Source organism: Protopterus annectens, chromosome 2.part1 (genome assembly GCF_019279795.1).
Source record: "Protopterus annectens isolate FY-2018-M chromosome 2.part1, PAN1.0, whole genome shotgun sequence".
NCBI lineage: Eukaryota > Metazoa > Chordata > Ceratodontiformes > Protopteridae > Protopterus > Protopterus annectens.
In genome coordinates, this window is record NC_056729.1 from 1,039,707,092 (window position 1) to 1,039,713,386 (window position 6,295).

A 6,295-nucleotide genomic window follows, 5' to 3' on the forward strand; every position below is an offset into this window, starting at 1 on the left:
GTCAGACCAAGCAGGTCATCTATTGATCAAAATAACTATATTAGTATTCTTGCTATTACATGTATATCAGGTGTTTGAAAAACTATAACTTTCAGAGTACTTGTTGCGAGCTACAATGGGCATGAATAAAGAGTAATTAATACTGTGGGCTTTACAGCCATCACTTTTAAATGTACAATCTTTCCAGAAAAATAACAAACTTCTCTGCAGGAACTGAAAATATCTTATCAAATATTTATGAAAATGTTAATACCATGGGTACTCTGGTTTCATTCTGTCCTGGCTGTGACCTGTGACCTTGATCATAATTCTTTTATCATGATGTAGACTTCTGCTACTTTATTTTGTAACTTCCTGTATTCTACAATTACCCCAAGAGAAGCAGCAAACGCTATAGAGCTGATTATTTCTCCATCCAGATAGCAGCTATTATTTGGAAAACACTTCAATTTGAAAAGAATGCCCTTAATGCTGTCAGTCTAAGCAAGTCATCTACAGGCCAAATGAATGCATTTGTATGTCTCTTACTAAGAACAAGACATGTTAAGTAAATTCAATGGTAATAACATATTCTACACAATAGAACTCTTTAAAACACAAACAGGTAGACACAGGCAGACACACACACACACACACACACACACACACACACACACACACACACACACACACACTGTAACACCTTCATTCATCTGTTTATCTATCGATCCATCTGTGTGTGTTGCGTGTATAGAAACAGAGAGAGAGATAAATCTTACACACAAAACGTACATGAGTACTCATATAGATCTATACCTTGTCACACACTATTCTTTCATTCACACAAACATAGACGTTGTGTATACAGTGGCAGTTAACAGCCCCTGAGGGCACAGCCTTCTGTATTTTATATTCTCATTTTTTTCTTGAACTGATAATCTACTTTGCATGTATGTGGGCTGCTGCAGTTCATGCCTTATGGAGAGAGAGCTTAGCTCTCTGACCCAGGGAAACTCTGTTGCCCATTTATTGGATGACCATGAATAACTTCAGTTTCTTGATCTTCCATGCATTCAGCTGGAAAATGGTGAAGAGATAGGACAGTGTTAAGGTCAGTTTAATACTTCATATGCAATGTCTTGAAAAAATGAGGACTCCAAAGAACTGGACATTTAATTTCAACAGATCATTATTTTTGCAGCAAACTTGCAATCTGAATTCATTGTTACAATATATCAACGATTTTGTGGTTGACGAGGTGAGAATCAGAAGCAGTGTGCAATACTAAAGCTTTGTCTGTGACTTCAGATATAATATACACAGTGATTTGAAATTAGTCCTTCTAGTGGTAAAGCACAGTATTAAGCAAGCCCTAATCCTTCCTGAGACATAAAATACAACTTCCTAGTTTATAGTTTGTTTTCATGACCCCTTACAAATTATGCTATCTACGTCTAAACAGCCAGTAGCATGTTTCTGACAGTATATCAAGAAGCGTAAAGAAGGACTTAATAAGGAGAGTTATACTGTGATTAAGAGTTTGATTTCCCCCATTGCTACTTATTTATTTTATTTATTTTAACATTATTTTACCAGGATAAATCCAACTGGACACAAAGTGCCCATTTTCAGTGGAGTCCTGGGGAGAAAAGCTCCAAGGAAGTTAACAGAGTACATACATGGTTTAGATAACAATAAAAAAAACTGGTATACAAGGTAAGAGAAACAAAGAAGTACAAGAACAATTTTGTAAAAAAATAAGATATTGCATACTATAAATTCACTTGTTACACTTTCGTCAAACTTTTGTTAGACTTCATCACATAATTTTTAACAATGTCATGTGCTCCTTATATAACATTAAGTCACATGATCAATTTAAAAGATTAAAGAAACATAGTTTTAAAGTGATTGTGATTAGAATGTCATATAAGAAGTCTAACAAAAGTTTGATGAAAGTGCTTATCTTTTAAAGTTATTATACTGTTTTATCTGTTGTAATAAACCTTTTAGTGTTGTTCTCACCATGCCAAGTGAATTTATTTTATTTGTTGCGATAGTATTTAGAGTTTTACTTGCATACTGTGTTAATTTGAGTAAGACACTTAATCCTAGAATGTTCTCCGGCTACTCCTGAACAGTGTCACTTGTATCTAGTGGGCTAACTTGCATTACAAATGAAAAATGCAGTACTATCAAATAAATAAGAATGTCTGATGGAGAAATGCTAAACAGCATATATTTTCAAAATAATATGCAACAGTTGAACAAAACTGAAATTAACAAATGTTGTAGTGTAAATGCTATTGCCAAACAAAGGGGCTTTGTTTTTCATATGTTACCACCCAAGAAGAAGCTTTCACGAGTCAACAGGATTACATTCACTTCTAACTCTAATTTGTATTTTTAAACTCACCAAGCAATGAACACATCTATACAGTTTTATATCTTAAATAGTTATCAGATCTCCTGTTTTATGATGCTAAGGACATGCACTGTGCTTTTTAAACCCTTCCTGCATGTTGAATAACCATTATAGAGCAGAAGTGTAAAATGTATTCAAAGTTCAGAAATACTATGAGACAGATTCCTTAAGACTTGCTCTTAGTGTAATTCTGCCCTTGTTCTGAAAAACATCTTACTGTAAGTGATTTACTTCAGTGTAAGGCTTAGTTATAAACAGGCTTACACCAGGGGCCAGATTCCAAAAGACTTGCTGTCAGCCTGCCCTCTGTGTAAGTGGTGACTTACACTGAGAACAAGCCTTTTGGAATCAGGCCCTTTGACTACTGAACACTGCAGGCAGCCGGCACACACCAAAGCCATGACTAATTTCTTGCCTGATCCCAGTAATATTATATTTGCCTACAGCCATTATACTTTTAAGATATTTGAAACTTTTATGTCCCTTCCTTCCAAAAACGTGTTTTCACCCAACTAGTTCTGTTTACTCCTGATAGGATATTTTATCTTGTTGCAACTCAATATAAGAGACTGTGATGTCCTTACTTTGGGAAATGGTGCACAGAGCAGGACAGCATGCCCAGTAGGTCATGTGACACACATGACAATCGTAAAAGAGAATTACCATCTGTGTTGAGTATTAATCTGTGTTTTCCTAGCCCATGCTCCCCTTAATCATGTAACCATGCAGTAGAATACATAGCAGGATAAGAAGGAATTCAGCTCATAGTGCCCCATGTCATCAGGCATGCTTGGTCAGAAAGGATGAATGTCAGTTTTACTCTTTAGGAGGCAGTACAACCACATAGGTTCTTGATGTTTATGTCAATTACCATTTTACCCTTGTTGGGATATAATCCCTAATTATTTTGAGCATTAAACACCTGTATAGTTTATCAGCTAAGATAATGAACTGTGGATGAGTGTAACCTGAAGACTTGGTTTGATTTGCACTACTTCTCATTAACATACTGTATTACTCAGGAATCTCACACATGGAGCCTGAAGCACAGCTGATTATCACAATAACAGCTTATTCCACCTTGCATATCATACACAGGTAGTAAATACTAAACCATGAAATTACAGAAACACATGACAATGCCAAGCAGTGAACTCACGTAAACTTTAGGCTCAGACATGCATTTTATTTCAGAGACGGCTGTAACCATACTCTGTGGGTATATATATATATATATATATATATATATATATATATATATATATATATATATATATATATATATATATATGTATATATAGCAATAGATATAGATATGTATACATGTATATAGATGCAGATATGCCTATATCTATATATAAATATACACATGCATGTATAATGTGCTGTAGCAGATTAAACTGTCTGATGGAAAAAGCAAACTATATTTTAGGCATAATTTATATAGCTGAAAAGCTATCCTTTGCTATTTTTGCAGTGATAAGCCCCATTACATTTAATTCAAGTGTAAGTAAATTATTATAATCTATTTAGTTCTTTAAAACCATCTGTGGTCTGCAGAAAAGTCAAGACATTGTTTTCAACAGCAGTGTATTTTACTTTGTCATATTTTTGTTATGTTCTCATAGCATATGCCATCAATCATTACTGAGTCTTAAAATGTAAATAACATGTATTGTTTGTAATACTTGCCAGCTTCAGTGTTCCTATCTTTGCTAACATTAGATGAGATTTAGGAGTGTCACATATATATTAGAATAATACTGTCTTTGTACAGTTTTTAAACTGGATTATGTAAATCATTCTCTCACATAATACATTTTCCTCTTGGTTTTCCTGAAATATGAGGAATATGCCATTCTAAATCAAAATGAGTTTGTGCTGCTGAATATGAAAGAAGTTTTATTAGTGTTTACACATACAGTTACTTTATAAGGGTTATCTGAGCAACTGTTTCACCACTAGCAAGTACAGTTATTTTAACAGAAGTCTGCTACATGTTCCAGAATCCAAAAATTTAGAAATGTCTTTCTACAAGTGTTACAGCACTTGCTCAGAGAAAGAATTGTTAATTTATGCAATTTTAACATTAGCATTTTGTGTTATACTGTTCAATACATTTATAAACAGTAACTTCTCTTGTCCTTATGTTGATATAGTCAGAATGGAATAGGGAAATGCAGCAGGCCGAAGGCCTGAACCTATGGAGTTGTACTCATGATTCAGGAAGCAGTGAAGAAGGAGCTGGATGTTAAACTATTGGAGACAGGCAAAATCATTGCACTTGGTCCCCCAGTATAAGAGATGCAAACAGCAGACATGACCATAGACTAAAAAATAAATAAACAAATAAAACATTTCCTAGAGATCATACATAAAAGAGTTAATCTGGTATATTAAAGGCAATATAAGGGTTATAAGACACATTTAAGGTTATAGAGAAATAAAAGTCTTTGGAGTTCGACAAAAGGAAAGGAAGGGAAGATAATAGATGGTGCGCATGAACAATGCAGTGAGTGCATCATATGTAGGAGATGTGTATAGGAATATTTTAATTTAACAGTGGGCAGGAATAGTGTCCATGTCATTGTCACAGACAAAGAAGTTACATGTGCTTGTTTAGTTCTGGAATGGGTAGAACAATGTACTCATTTAAGGTGACAAAGTGCAATTTATCTTTGAAAGGTTCTACAGCTTTAAAAGAAACATAGGTATATACACATAGAAATGCCAGTAAATGTGTGCAGTTATGAAATATTCTGCAATTGATCAAGTCTTATTTCAATCACTCTGAAAGAGATGGTCTGTTTTGGCCAAGTACTTTGTAAAATACTATGAACCAACTAGACTGGATTAAGCCATTTATCCATTTCTTCATACTGGTTTTAAAATAGGCATTCTTTGGGAATGTGTTGATTCTGATGCTTTGTATCGAAACAGTCCCTTGCAGGGTAGTCTTACATTTGAAAAACATGTCCCTGAAAATATACTTTTGAGTAATGGCAGCAGAGATACAATCTCTATTACTACTGAGCTTTGATGTTAGGTTTAACAATTTGCTGGTTTTATCTATTGGAGAGCCAAGTACAAAGTACGGAGTCCCAAAATATGCAGAGATGTAATAATGAGTGTGAGTACAAGATATAACAAATAGACCTCTTTCAGTAACACACCATTCAGTGAAGTCCCACAAGGGCTGAGCACGTGGGGAGTCCTAAGGTAATAAAGGAAGCTATTTAATTAACAATCTCTGAATATTTCCTCACAACTAGGGAGCTGCATTAGCTAAATGCACCAGCAAAGCACTGCAGAGACAAAGGCAAACTAAGCGTGATTAAGCTTCAGCTTTATTTGCGTCACCATGCTTAGAGAGGAGCTAAGAGACTTTTCCCTGATTTAATTTATCTGAAAGTTGCCTTGCCTGCACCCCTGCCCCAAAAAAGATAGAATTGTCACCTCTTGGATCTCTCATTACAAAAATTTTATTTTAAATAACTTGGGTTAGTTAACTCTGTATAGCACTGTGCAGTCCCTTATTGGTATGATGTTCTAAAACAAAGGCTTGCACTAGAAGCAATGCCATTGCCCCTGGTAATGTCGGGTTAATTAATAAACAGTCTAGTCACTGTGTAATAGTTACTCTTTATAAACACTGGCTATATTTTTAAAAATAACTGTTTTATACTTCAAAGAAAATGACTATATAATGAAGAATTCAAATAAAATACATTTCTAATAAAAAAGCAGCATTTTATGAGAAAAATAAAGGCAAAATGATTGAAAAACAGGATTAATAGATTGGATTCCATTCAACATGTTACTGCTTTTCCAATTAACATACCCACTGTTACATTTAAAAGTGAAAAAAGAAAGATATGTTTTATATTACAT

General features: G+C 34.3%; 1 protein-coding gene across 1 annotated transcript in view; it reads right to left on the minus strand.

Moving 5' to 3' along the window:
- SORBS2 (sorbin and SH3 domain containing 2) overlaps positions 1-6,295 on the minus strand; it is a 3,647,154-nt gene that overhangs the window by 3,639,317 nt on the left and 1,542 nt on the right. The gene's annotated exons all lie outside the window — the stretch shown is intronic.